Source organism: Triturus cristatus, chromosome 5_1 (genome assembly GCF_964204655.1).
Source record: "Triturus cristatus chromosome 5_1, aTriCri1.1, whole genome shotgun sequence".
Taxonomy (NCBI): domain Eukaryota; kingdom Metazoa; phylum Chordata; class Amphibia; order Caudata; family Salamandridae; genus Triturus; species Triturus cristatus.
In genome coordinates this window covers 822,184,248-822,199,029 of record NC_140587.1, presented here as the reverse complement: position 1 = coordinate 822,199,029, position 14,782 = coordinate 822,184,248, and the positions used below count along the sequence as shown (strand labels likewise).

Below are 14,782 nucleotides of genomic sequence, written 5' to 3'. Positions count from 1 at the left end.
AGAAGTTCCTTAAGCGTACGGGCATTTATGAGTTTGGGGGTACGTGAATGTGCTGACTCTTGAAAAGTAAGTTTATTTATTCTAGGTGGCGTAGAAAAGATATTGGTAGCACCTCCGGTAGCCCCGTCTGGGGTATCGGGTGTGAAAGGATTCGTTGAACGTGATACAGCAACTATAGGTGTGGATACAGCTATAGAAGTAGCTGTAGGAACAGATGCAGAAACAGATGTGCTTGCCGGAACTTGTGTCAGAACTTGTTGCTGTAGGGATACGGGTACTGGATCTTGGCGTTGAACCTCCCTGGCAGGCGGTCTATGTGGGGCGGGATTAGCATACTCGGGAGCTGCGTCATCTAAATATGAGGAAAGAAAAACATCTTCTGCGGTTCTAGGATGCCCCTTAGGATGTACCTTTATTGGAAATAATGGGGTTGGCAAGTCTTTTGGTATCCCTGGAGTAGCCTTAGGTAATCCTTCGGCCAGAAGGGGATACATACCATTCATAAGGGCATTTCTTTGTCTGTCTACTTGTTCTGATTTCACTCGTGCACCTTCTTCAATTAATAGATTTTCTCGGACTTCATTTGAATTCTCTTTACTCTTCTCTTCCTGTCTACGTGCTTTTTCTGTACGTCTATACGATTCTTTACGCCATAATTCAATGGCGTCTTTCTGTGATTGTCTAGCTTTCTTTTTCCATAATTCTTCCTCTACTTTCACGATGCACTCTGCATCCCAGGTCCCAGCCGCGGGCCACCTCTGACTTTCTGGTAATTCCTTAGTGTAGTCTACCCATAAATCAAGAAATAATATAGCGTCTAAGCCATGTTTATGATACATAAAGTGCCCTGGAGTGTCCCTAGGAGGAATAGGAACGGCTTCTTCGAGTACCCCTTTTCTTGTTGTGATCTGTCTTAATTTCGAAAAGAGCGGCATATTGAAAACTGATCTGATACTTGATTTTGAACAAACTTAATACATTAAACACAATAATGAACAGTCATTCACACCACAATATGCAGAACGTTATTAAAACATTTAACATTTAACATTTAACTGAGCAACGATGATGATGACGATCTAAGAAAAACTTAATCACTAAACATAATACTCGACTTGAACTGAATTATTCTGAATTTATATACTTGATATACTAGATATACTGCTAAACAGTACAGATACACTGCTGAAACAGTGCAGACCGGATTTGTGTACCCAAACCCGTCTGGACCAGCACAACTTATGTGCACGCCAGAACGCCTCCCCAGTAATGGTACTCACCGGGTAGCTCGGAACGGAAGGCCTCGGAAACTGAACTGAACTTGAACCGGACTGGACTCGACTCGAACACTTCGGACACTGGACTCGACTTGGGACTTCGGAAAACTGGTGGGCCTCTGTATACCTCGGATCTTGCTCTCTCAGCTAGGCTCTGGTCGGGATACTTCGCACTTCTCACCGCCTCGTCTGGGTGTTGATTGCAGCCTCAGTCGCCCCCGCTTGACCGGAGGGAGATACAGGAAATCCTGCTGGTACGCGTTATTGTCCGTCCAGCTGTGGCAGGAGACCGGGCCTGCAACGCACCGCCGGCGCGTGAGATGAGAAAGTGTCCCTGTTCGGGCGCCATTCATGTGGTAAATAATTTAATTACCGGGACTTAATTTGATACAGAAACATAATAAAATAGCTCAGTAAATAAGAGGCAGAATCCGTGGTATTAGAGGTTCGGAATGGGCTTTATTCCAGTGGTCGATTATAATCGGTTGCTCCAGGTTCCATCACCACGAAGGTTCAGGAAGTGAAGTACATACATTATTAACAATCAATTACTTTTATACAATAGGCATTACAGTGAGGCAAATACAAGAGGCGTAACAATTGATAGTGGTGATAATGTATTCGTACGTAGCAAAAATAGGCGTAACTGGGAGTGATTTAAAGAACGTCATCAGATGTGATGTCATAAGAGGGTGGTTACATGAAAGAATTTCGCAATGTCAGCAGAAATACTTGGCAGATATGCGCGCGCAGCAGCATGACGTGTAATTGACGTGCAACTAGGGGGTGAAGGGGACTTGACATTTAGCTCTACATGTGGCGACAGAAGTCTGGAGGGTCAAGTCAACCTAATCCCAAATCATATCTAACATCCTATGTTTAAAGAACTAAGTTATCCAAAAGAGAGGTCTCTTCGAGTAGAATCTTATTCTATACTGACTATACTGACTGTTAGTGCGTGTACAAGCGTCTAAGTGTCTATACTAGATGCAAGGGCGGAATCTTCCATAGTAATAGGGCTATGAATTACTTGCATGAAGACAGAGAAACCGGGCCTTTGCTCGGTAGCTGGCAGAATGTTTACTTAAACTGTAGAAGCCACGTTCTGTGGTGATACCAAATGCAGCAAATTTGTAGGCCCTGTTAAGTTAGCATGGCAAACTCTGCGCACTAGCATTTTTGTTCTACAAAGAAATAGCTTCAGTAACGCAAGGCTTGCTCATAAACAAATACGTGGCAGGACAAGATGCTCGCTTCAGCACGTACACTCGCATATCACATTTCTCAACCATGTCTTTGGACATCTCTATTGTGTTGCAATCATTAACTGGAAAAGCACCAGACTGATATCTTGCATTATAGTGGAAAGTCCCAGAAGCAGATTAGGGTCACGCAGCCAGCAACAGTACTTCTCGGTCCTTAAATGGTATGCAACCATTTAGGACCTCGCTAATTGGTCAGGCGAACTATGCTTAATTTGTGCAACGTATAGTATGATGCTACATCCTTTGTGGTTTGGGCCTATAAAACCTGTCAAACACGTCACCTCAGTGGGCACTCAGCATCTAGGCTGGTACCCCCGTGCTGCACGTTATCCTGTTGTTGGTTTTACCAATAAACGCTCTTGTTTCACCCTTGACTGAGAACTGTTTGTGCGGATTCATTTCTTGCATTTATTTCAGATTCCACATTTGGTGGAGAATGCAGCTTCCAGAACATTGACGATTTCGCTGACTGGTGACCTGGACTCCAGCTTCCTTCAGGGTTCGGAGACCTGAGGTTCAAGGACCTTTTTTACTTTGTCTTCCTCTCTCCTCCGCCTCCCTTGGAACGCTGGGGGCCTGCCTGCCAGTAAATTGACTTCGCCTTGCCTCTGCCCTCCTCTGCTCTCTCTTCTTTCCCTGTCTCATTCTCATGTCAAGGGTTGTTTGCTTATGCCCTGGCGGCATCTATCGGGCCTGTGTTACTGACTGGTCGGACACGCAAATGGCCATCATTGCGCCTATACTTATCACCTTCTTCTGTGTTCTTTTTGTGGCCCTCGTGATTTATGTTTCAGTTTGTCACCATTCACGTGAGGACTGCGCTCCTGTTTAGTGTTTTGCTCACCGTTATTACAAATTGATAGTCTCTCTCTCTCTCCCTTTTCTCATGCCGGGCGTGGTTTTGATCTCTGACACTGCTGCTGCCCTCTGCCAGAATACTTTACATGTGCATCTTTGCCCTTTGACACAGTTTCTGGTCCGGACACCCTCCCCACCTGGCCGGTGACAGCGCCCTTCTGCAAGTTCCCAGCCCGCGGTGACTCCCCGGTGCCCAGCAGCTCCTGCCTTACGGTGCATCACGGAGGGCGACCTACTGCATCCCCTGTCTTGCTGGCAGAGAGTCTTCGGCCGATGGGGGTGGTGGACGACCAAGGATTTTTTCCTTTGACTGCAACAGAGGTCGGTACGCTTTGCCAGACTCAACAGACGCCGGTAAGTCTTCTTTGGGAGTTACATACTCCAGTTTGGGTGGTAGCGGGTAGCTCCTCGTTTTAGAGTTGTGGCAGTTAAGCTCCCCAGGTTTTGGGTGGTAGCAGGTAGTCCCTCGTTTTAGAGTTGTGACAGTTGGCTCCCCAGGTTCAGGTGATGGCGGTTTTGCGCCCCTGACAGCGCGCTTCCTGTTGGTACAGGTACAATATCGTGGAGGCTGCGGTCTAGGTACTGCCCTCTTGTGGTTGCAACGGTCTCTCTCTCTTTGGCGCCCGTTCCCAAGGTCCCGGTACTCCGGTATAAGTCCCATTGACCAGCCCCAGCACCCCTGGACCCGGGTACCCAGTGCGGTGCTGCCCCTTTCTGGACACCTGAGGCGGTCTCCAGCTGTGCCTAGGGGATTCCCTAGGCACAGAGGGGGGGGAGTATCGCATGACCTGTTTGTTGTCCTTAATATCTTTTGATGTTGTTTATATTTGTGGGTGCTGCCCCATGGGTTGTTTTAGGTCAATTTGCAGGCTGCTGTAGATTACATAGATCTGTCATATATATTATAACGCTCTCTTTAGGGTTCGAGACCACCGCTGGTCCCTGTCAGAGATAATTCCTCCTTTGGGTATAACGACGCTGACATAACTGACACCTTGATGCTGCTAATATTTCTGACTGCCCCATATCATCAGTCCGGTACGCCAACGCCCAACATATAACATAGAACACCTAATTACTCCTCTGGGCTTAATGTAAATTACGTACACATATACTCAGCACACCACATCTTCCACAGCGCGGCGCGTTTGTTTTTATGTTTGCCTGCGTTGCATGTAGAGTTCACCACTTGCACTATCTAGCACATTGCCTGGAGGACTCCAATTCCGCCTAGCCGCCCCTTCCGCCAGCTTATGGGATAACGGAAGATTGCAAGGAGGCGGAATTACTATCTTTCTTCCTCAACACTTTCTGTCACCTTCCCCTTCATTCATGGGACGCCAGTAACAAGCACCCAGAACTTTCTTCCTAAACACTTTCTGTCATCTTCCCCTTCGTTCATGGGACGCCAGTAATAAGCACCCAGAACTATTTTTCTTCCTTACTCGTGCTGGCTTGGGTGAACTTGAAGTGAATGTTCTGTCCGGCTGCCTGACGAATGGCTCCCTTGCTATCTCACCAGCTGGAGAGTGGCTGCACAGTGTATGTTTATGTGCGTTAATAAAATTTTGGGGGCACTTGTTCTGTGTCCAGCGCGAAGCCCCCACCCATCTGTCTGGTGTGTCTGCTTTGTCCCTGTTTAACGTCTACACTTGACGCATTCCACACTGACCTTGCACCATGGGGACATCACTAGGAAAAAGTAAACTGGATACCGCCCAGCCAGCACCACCGAAAGATTCCCCGGCGTACCAGGTGGCCCTAAGCCAAGGACTTCACTCTATACTATATGTACACAAATGGCATGACCTGACTGCTAGGAGACAAGACTTACAATTCCCACGCCACGGAACGTACGACATAAAAAAATTACTATATTTGAGGCAAATGTTGAAACTTAAGGGCAAAAAGATACGCCCAGTGGAATGGGAATGCTACCATAGCTGGGACCTCGTAGTACGTGACAGACGTGCGACAAATGACGTAAAGTCCAAGGTTCACAAAGAACTGATAGAAGTGAAAAATAGGGTGTTGAATGAAATAAGCAAAACAAAAATAAAGGAGGATTGGAGGAAGACACAATTAGATATTGTAGGGGTATACCCATGTATACCATTAGCAACGGATAATAAAACAGCAAAAGAAGGTCAGGGGGAAGAAGACACAATACTAGAAGACTTATTGTTGGGGCGGATGCGACCAACGTCAGCATCACACTCAACTCCCACAGACGAACCTCCTGAGCTATCAAAGGAGCAGCAGGCAGGCGCCATAGACTTAACGCATAAGCTTATCAATGAGGAAGTTACCAAAATACACTTGGACGCCGTCCAAAACATTGCGGTTTTGCAGCTGATGAGGACGGAAGCAGTTCTCGCAGCCAGAAAATACAGTAAACAGAAAAAACAGTTGCTGTCTCAATGTACAAGGGAAGGCATAACACAACCGAAACTGATAGACCATAAATGGCAGCAACAATTTGAGGACGAATCAGGAGACTACGCTAGACCCCTACCCAGGTGGCAGGCCCTGGTGTGGGACGTGTGCACCTACATATTACAAACAAAGCATGACATAAAATTGCTCGAACAGGCGGCCGAAGGCCCTTCACAGGCACAGCAGGCCGTACCCTCGGGCAGACGTCACAGTCTAGGAGACATACACTCACCACACACACATAGAAGAGTACTGAAATCAGACACAAAGAAATGTCAGGACTTATTACAGAAACTGGTGGAGGACAAATTAACGGTAGCTGCCCTCATACCACAGTATAACAGACAGTATCTAACAGAAGTACTGTCACTAGCGCGCGCTCAATTACTGGACAAAGGCGCACACGTTCACAACCTATACATACAGAAGGGAAAGGCAGCATACACAGGTACTACAGGAATAGTCCCCCAACTACCTCCACAATATGAGTGGGACACGGCACAGTTCGGTTTCACGGACTCAGACTTGCAGACATATACAGAGGACGAACTGAAAGACAAACTACAGTATGCAGTGCACAAGCTGCAACAGTGGAAACAGCTGATACAGACGTTTGCCGTATTAGAAGTAGCACAGTCCCTCTCCCCTCAGATAGAGACCCCAGCGCAATCCACAGCTGCTACACACACACTGGTGATGCCCCTCAGGGAAATACCCGGTGGCTCACAGGACGAATTAGCGTATGTCCATGTCCCCTGGTCCAGACAAGATATTATGTGTTTTACCAAGGACTTCCCGAAGCTTAGAGACGAACCAAGGAAATGGTACACCGAACTAGATAGGATGGCGGGCTTGGGAGGACTCTTATGGCGAGATTTTGATGTCCTGTTCAATATAATAGTTCCGAAGGACCTGTGGGAGGACTGTAAAAAGCATGTGGACTGGCCCACGGGGGAACCAGCAAGAGGGAAGGGAGGGGCACCAGGAGGTGAAGTAAATGACAAGTATAAAGAAGTAGTAAAATATTTACAAGGCAAAATACCAGAAGACAAGGTGGACTGGAACAAGATCACACACACCAAGCAAGACAAGGATGAGAGCGTGAACGCGTATTATGACCGCTTGCTACAGGTCTATCAGCAGAATAGTGGGTTGAAAAACCCAATGGGGGAAGCAATGCCAGCTTTCGTCACCACTTTTGTCCAAGGTCTGAGGCCACCCATTAAAACACACCTACAAACTTCTTTTGTTTGCTGGCAGCAAGAGCCGGTAGAAAAGGTGCTAGCAGCAGCGCGATACTGCTCTGACTACCAGTTAAACGAACAGTCCATGGAGGCAGAAAAGATAAAAAAGGAAAAAAGTTAGACTAATGGTGGCGCAGGAAAGATTCTACTCAAACAGGCCAGGAAGAGAGAGGGGCAAGGGTAGGGGTAGGGGCATAGGTAGGCAACAGAATAACAGATCCACCTCCCTACCACCCCCAGGTACAGCTTGCTTCAACTGCAAGGACCCGAGCCACTGGAAAGCAGATTGCCCCCTACTAAAAAAGAAATACCAAGAAGAACGGCCAAGGCAGAATAGGAGACAAAATGAACAACAATACCAGCACAATGCCCCGCACACAGACTATAGGAACAATGAACAACAGGGATACCAGTCGATAGATATGCCCCCACCACCACAGGACTGGGCCGGGAGGGATGGGTGGGGACAGCAAGACAATTCTTTCCCACCGCCACCACAGAATTTATTTTAGGGGTGCCCGAAAGTGAAAGACTGCATAATCGCTCCAGTAATAGCAGTGGACCAATCAGGTCCATACATACAAGGGACGGTCCAGGGCAAGACTGTGACCTTCTTGATAGATACAGGAGCGCAAAGATCAATGCTAATGGCATCAGTGATGCCGGAGGCACCACTTTCGGGAACAAAGATTACTGCAGTCGGAATGTCAGGACAACCAATAGATGAATTCCTAACACAACCATTACAGCTACTGGTGGGCACAATAACTGTCAACCACCAGTTCATCCTCAGCAGATTCTGCCCAGTAAACTTACTAGGGAGGGATTTACTTTGTAAAATGCAATGCACCATACACTGCTCACCAACGGGGGTATTCCTGGAGAGTAGACCACACGGCCTAATGTTGCAGGCCTTCATGACCTTCACTGACTTCGTCATCCCATCAGAATTGCGGGACAGTGTGCCACCCCAGGTTTGGGCCACCAGCGCAAATGACGTGGGGCAAGTGCTAAATTACCCCCCAGTGCAGGTCACCTTGAAGCCTGGAGCACCCCTCCCGAGAGTACCACAGTACAAAATATCAAAGGAAGGGGAGGAGGGCATAGCACCAGTGATCAAGGACCTCCTAAGGCAGGGAATAATTAGAGAAATACGCTCTAGCCCGTGCAACACGCCCATACTCCCTGTAAAGAAAGCATCCAAGGGCCCAGGTGGAGCCCCTGTATACCGTTTTACACAAGATTTGAGAGAATTGAACAAGATAGTGGTTCCCTCCTTCCCAGTGGTTCCAAACCCAGCAACGATATTGTCTAATATCCCAGTGACAGCAACACACTTCACAGTACTGGATTTGAGTTCAGCCTTCTTCACCATTCCACTGCACCCTAACAGCCAGCCATATTTCTCGTTCTGTTATAGGTCAAAACGATACACATGGTCTCGCCTTCCACAAGGTTTTACAGAATCCCCCTCTATCTTCGCAAATGCCCTGAAGACAGATCTAGACACCCTAGTGCTAGGAGGCGGCTCAACTCTTGTCCAGTACATAGATGACTTGCTACTGGCTTCCCCTTCAAGAGAGGCTTGCATACAGGACACCATCGCTGTCCTACGCCATCTAGCGATGAAAGGATACAAGGTTTCCCCGAAGAAATTACAGTTTTGCCTCACCGCTGTGAAGTATCTAGGCCATGAACTATCGGAAGGGACAAGGAAACTATTACCGGACAGGATCTCAGCTATTACTCATTTCCCCCGACCACGTACACAAAAGGATGTTAGGGCATTTTTGGGAGTGGCAGGATATTGCCGCCACTGGATCCCAAATTTCTCCCTCATCGCGAAACCATTGCAAGCACTGACACACAAAGAGGTCCCAGACACAGTACCTTGGCCCCCGGATTGTGAGACAGCATTTAACAAGCTAAAGAGCGAACTGAGTGGGGCACCAGCGTTAGGGCTCCCAGACTACAGCAAAGATTTCCACCTGTTTTGTCACGAAAAGGGAGGATGCTCACTGGGGGTACTGAGTCAGAAGCATGGATCTTACTACCGCCCAGTGGCATACTACTCAGCCACATTAGACCCCGTGGCTTCTGCCCTCCCGCCTTGCCTCCGAGCGGTGGCGGCAGCAGCACTAGCAGTAGAACAGTCAGAGAACATAGTGCTGGCACACACCATGATGTTGCACGTCCCCCATGCAGTAGACACCCTACTGACGTCCACAAAGACCCAGCACCTAACAAATGCACGTCTCACTAGGTATGAACTAATTCTATTAGCACCACACATAATGATCAGGAGATGTACCACTTTGAATCCAGCATGCCTTTTGCCAACAGAGCATGAGCTGGACGACCTACAATCAGATGATGCCTTTCATGATTGCACCTTAGCAATTGATAGACATACCAAGGTGCGCCCAGACCTACAGGATACGCCACTTCCCGATGCACAAAGAGACCTGTTTGTAGATGGGTCATGTCTTAGGGACGGTCAGGGAATATTGCAGGCCTCCTATGCCGTAGGCACAGCCCATAAACTGCTGGAGGGTGGTCGACTAGTAAAAGCTAAAAGCGCACAGGCAGCTGAACTCGTGGCACTCACGAGGGCATGCACATTGGCCAAGGGAATAAGAGCAAACATATACACCGACAGCCAATATGCCTTCGGGGTGGTCCATGACTTTGGCCAGCTCTGGTCAATGAGGGGATTCCTCACATCAGCAGGCCAACACATACAACATGCACAATTGATAAGCGACCTCCTCCACGCCCTGCTACTACCTTCAAAGGTGGCTGTCATAAAATGCGCGGCACATACTTCAGCAAAAAACTATGTGTCAAAGGGGAACGCATTCATTGATGGGGAAGCACGAAGAATAGCACTGACCGGCTGTCAACTAGCCATGCTACAAATGACAAGTCCACGCAACAACACAGAGGCCACAAATGATACTTTACATTTTGACCCCATACATATTCAGAGCAGAGTAGAGAAAGAAGAAAAAGATGAGTGGGCAAAGGGTGGGTGTGTGCAAAACAGGGAGGGACTGTGGACAGGGCCCAATGGGAAAATATGCCTACCTTCATCAATGCTCCCCTCCATGGCACGCCTCTTTCACGGTCCCACACACATTGGCAGGGACGGCATGATCAGACTATTTGCCCAATGTTGGTACAACTGCAAATTCCGCCAGACAGCAGAGAGACTTTGCAGACAGTGCACTGTTTGCGCACAGTACAATACTGGGAAGGGCACGCAAACTGCACCTGGTCATTTCCCCCCTCCCCACGGACCATTTGAAAGCCTCCAAATGGACTTCATTGAAATGCCCCCCACCCACAAGTACAAATACGTGTTAGTGATCGTATGCATGTTCAGTAAATGGACAGAAGCATACCCGACAAAGAACTGTGATGCACATACGGTTGCTAAATGCCTCCTCCAAGAACTGATCCCACGCTTTGGAATACCTGCCCTTTTGAGCTCCGACAATGGGCCAGCATTCATCTCCCATGTCATAGGGGGAATATGCAAAGGACTTGGGGTAAAACAAAAATTACACTGCGCCTATCACCCCCCTGCTGCGGGCGCAGTGGAAAGGAAGAATGGGGTGATTAAAAATAAAATTGGGAAAATATGTGCATCAACTGAACTTTCATGGGTAGATGCACTACCACTAGCTCTGCTGGCAATGAGAAGCACACCAGATAGAGTAACGAAGCTCAGCCCCCATGAGATACTGTTTGGCCGTCCCATGAACATTGCAGGCCATATGTCAACAGCCCCACTAGCAGTCACAGATGATTTACTTTTATGTTATTGCAAGAAACTAACTGAGACTTTACATTATCTTCACCGTCAGGTACTGCAGGCTCTTCCAGAGGCAATAACACCACAGCCGCATGACCTGCAGCCTGGCGACTGGATCTGGATAAAGGCCCACACCCGACGGCACTGCCTCCAGCCAAGGTGGAAAGGCCCACACCAGGTCATCCTCAGCACAGCAACAGCAGTGAAGTGCAAAGGCCTGACGTCTTGGATCCACAGCTCCCACACCAAGAAGGCGGACGGACCAGACAACGAGAAGCAAGCGCCGCCCGCACCATCTGCGGCATCTGAGGCACCTCGCAGGTACAACCTCCGATAAACGACGCAACACAAAGACAACGGAAGATAAGAGGCAGACACCTGCTCGGGGCAGGCCAGGCCTCCAACGGACAACAGAAGACACCAGAAAGAAGCTGCATTTCAAGGGAGTGCCTACTGTCATGTGCTAGTAACCTCTGACAGTACCACATCCAGGCATCAACGTTTTCTTCTAATGGTTGACTGGTGCCTGCACCAATGAAAACTTAGGAGGTGCAGCGCCCGCTAGTTAGAATAGAAGGTGGTGCTCCAGAACTGAACAGTACGCAGAGGCCTACAACAGACGCAAGCCGCGATCAATGACAACAAACAGGTCGGGACGGCTTCGGTCTGTAAAAGTAGGAGTTGAAGAGTCACGATTAACAATTCACATCGGGTTGTTGTGTCCTGGACTAGGCGTTGGTGTGCTAGAACTAACTGTGCCAAACCCTCCCCTGTTGAGTGGGCTGAGGGATCTGATTCTGCAGGACATTTCATTCCCCACCTTTGGGCTACAAGCCACAACGCAAGACATTGCCAACACACGCCTTGATATCTTGGACTGCATAACTGAGGAAATCAGAAACATCGGATTGAGCATCACCAAAGACTGTACCTGAACTGATGGGAGACAGAGCAGCAATGCAGAAAAGAAAGAAAAACGAAAGGATATGGCCTTCAGTGCTAGTAGCGGTATCAACACCAGTACCCGCAATAATAGTGACTGCATTAATAATAATATTTGCAAATGAACTTGAAATACCGTTCCTTAACGGCAGGCAAGGAGAGAAGGGGGGCAACAATGTGACTAAGGATGTCGAACTATTTGAGTTTGAAAATGACATGATTCTCGGCAAGGGTGGCAATAAAGATGAAGGGGACGGGGTACTGTGGGATGAGTACAATGGAAACCAATATGTGGAAATGGTGAAAATGTACGTACACATAATGAATATATCAGGATGTTACGTCTGTACGCACTTACCAACTAACACAGAAAGCGGGATGAGCTACAATGTGTTACCAGTTTCCAAATATGTGGGGTGCATTCTAATGCGAGATCTGCTCCTCAAACAACACAATATGTCAGTGTCAGTTGCCCCACCACCAGACAGCAGAAAGACAACAAAGCAGGGTAGGAAAGCACCTGAGGGAAAGAAAGGGCCCTGCACGAAGTTAACACACACCACAAGGGACACAGAAATGTTAGCAACAATAGAGGAGGTTGAAAAAACGGAAGGGTGGAAGAGAAGGATAGGGTGGAACAACCTGGGGGTCATGAAGGAGGGAAAAATGAAGGTACCACGGTTCCAGATAGAACAGCTACGACATGCCCCTTCATGTATTCTAAACAACAAAGTAATGCAGATAACAAGACGACCCAAATTGCCCCCGGAGGGAAAGAGCTGCACAATACAAACACTACTGCAGAAAGACGCATGGAAAGACTGCATCGCATTCGGATGCACGATAGTAGAAATGGCACAAGGGAGCAAGGGTCTGCTAGACTGCGAAGATAGGATAAACAAAATTAAGGGAATAGAAGCAATGGGCACAGAAGAGGAGGCGGCGGGACAAATATTTGTGGGCACGAGTAACTGCACGCACACAACCCGGCTGTCAAGAATAAGGAATAAGAAAGAGGGTTTATCACCAGGTTTAGTGGGGTACAAAGGGTTGTTCTTCGTGTGTGGCCAGTGGGCTTACTTCTATCTACCACCAGGATGGTACGGTAGCTGCTATCTCGCCTCCATCATACCAAGGATGACCCATTTCTCCGACATAGGCCAGATCGCACTCCAAGGTGCATTGCCCAAGAGGGTCAGAAGAACACCAGAATGGTTGGACCACGTAATGTCAGCCGTAGGGGCACTGGTTCCCCCGGCAGGGCTTATCTACACCACTGAAAGAATACATCAGCTAGCACGCATGATTGAGGATTTAGCTGAAAGCACGGCTGTAGGAATGGGAAACATTACGGAAGAACTCACAGCCATGAGGGCAGTAGTGATGCAGAATAGAGTTGCATTAGACATCATTCTGGCAAAAGAGGGTGGCGTCTGCCACGTCCTCCAACAAAAATGCTGTTCATATATACCTGACAACAGCCACAATATTGATGATGCTATACACCACATCATAGACATTAGAGATGAGGCACACGGCATACACACCGGGAGCATGTGGGAAAAGGTGATGGTGTGGCTCGCAGGCTGGGGCTCATGGATACTGGAAGTAGGCATAGTTATAATAACAGCACTAATTACCCTGTGTGTAATGTGCCACGTTTGCCCAACATGCTGCACTGCCTTGGTGTCCCGTTTTGCGCATCATGGACACCACAGCAAGTGGCGTGCACAACATAGACCCGACTCAAAGTATGACACAGGAACAGATGAAGAAGGAGAGGAGCTGGGGGTAATAGCATAGGGGATGGTGATTTGGTATCAGATGGGGCAATGTAGAAGCCACGTTCTGTGGTGATACCAAATGCAGCAAATTTGTAGGCCCTGTTAAGTTAGCATGGCAAACTCTGCGCACTAGCATTTTTGTTCTACAAAGAAATAGCTTCAGTAACGCAAGGCTTGCTCATAAACAAATACGTGGCAGGACAAGATGCTCGCTTCAGCACGTACACTCGCATATCACATTTCTCAACCATGTCTTTGGACATCTCTATTGTGTTGCAATCATTAACTGGAAAAGCACCAGACTGATATCTTGCATTATAGTGGAAAGTCCCAGAAGCAGATTTGGGTCACGCAGCCAGCAACAGTACTTCTCGGTCCTTAAATGGTATGCAACCATTTAGGACCTCGCTAATTGGTCAGGCGAACTATGCTTAATTTGTGCAACGTATAGTATGATGCTACATCCTTTGTGGTTTGGGCCTATAAAACCTGTCAAACACGTCACCTCAGTGGGCACTCAGCATCTAGGCTGGTACCCCCGTGCTGCACGTTATCCTGTTGTTGGTTTTACCAATAAACGCTCTTGTTTCACCCTTGACTGAGAACTGTTTGTGCGGATTCATTTCTTGCATTTATTTCAGATTCCACAAAACTACTAGACAGGAATGCATTGGGCAGGGATCGGAGCAGATAACTTCGAAGGTGAAATACAGTTTTTGGCAGGCAGCAGGCTGATGTCAGGCTTCGTGAGCCGCGCAGAGAATGAGACAAAGTTCATGGTCACAGATGCAGGCTCAGACTGGAGCTTTCAGAGGCAGAAGGCAAGAAGAGTTTGATGACAGAATCAGGGCCTACTTGCCTGGACTGTAAAATGGCATAAGTGAACCATATAAAGCCGGTGGCCTTTCATACTTAGGAATGGAATATCCGGCCTATTCATGGCGGATCTGACAGAGGACATGTTAACGGTGGACGCACATGTATTTGCGTCTTCATAACTGGAACTGGAGGGAACATACATGTACTTGTAACATGCACATAGAACCGTTGGGGTCCAAGATAGGGGACATAACTGACCAGAAAAATCCATATTTCCACAACCGCCGAACACATGCACTTCCAGATACACACGGACCCCAAGACCACCCTAAGAGGCACC

General features: G+C 48.0%; 1 long non-coding RNA gene across 1 annotated transcript; it reads left to right on the top strand.

Moving 5' to 3' along the window:
• The first annotated feature begins 3,018 nt into the window (after positions 1–3,018).
• Positions 3,019–11,221, top strand: LOC146831530 (uncharacterized). The gene is made up of 3 exons (XR_014961308.1): positions 3,019–3,128; positions 3,513–3,754; positions 10,950–11,221. It is a non-coding gene; the product is annotated as an uncharacterized LOC146831530 (long non-coding RNA).
• Positions 11,222–14,782: the final 3,561 nt, after the last annotated feature.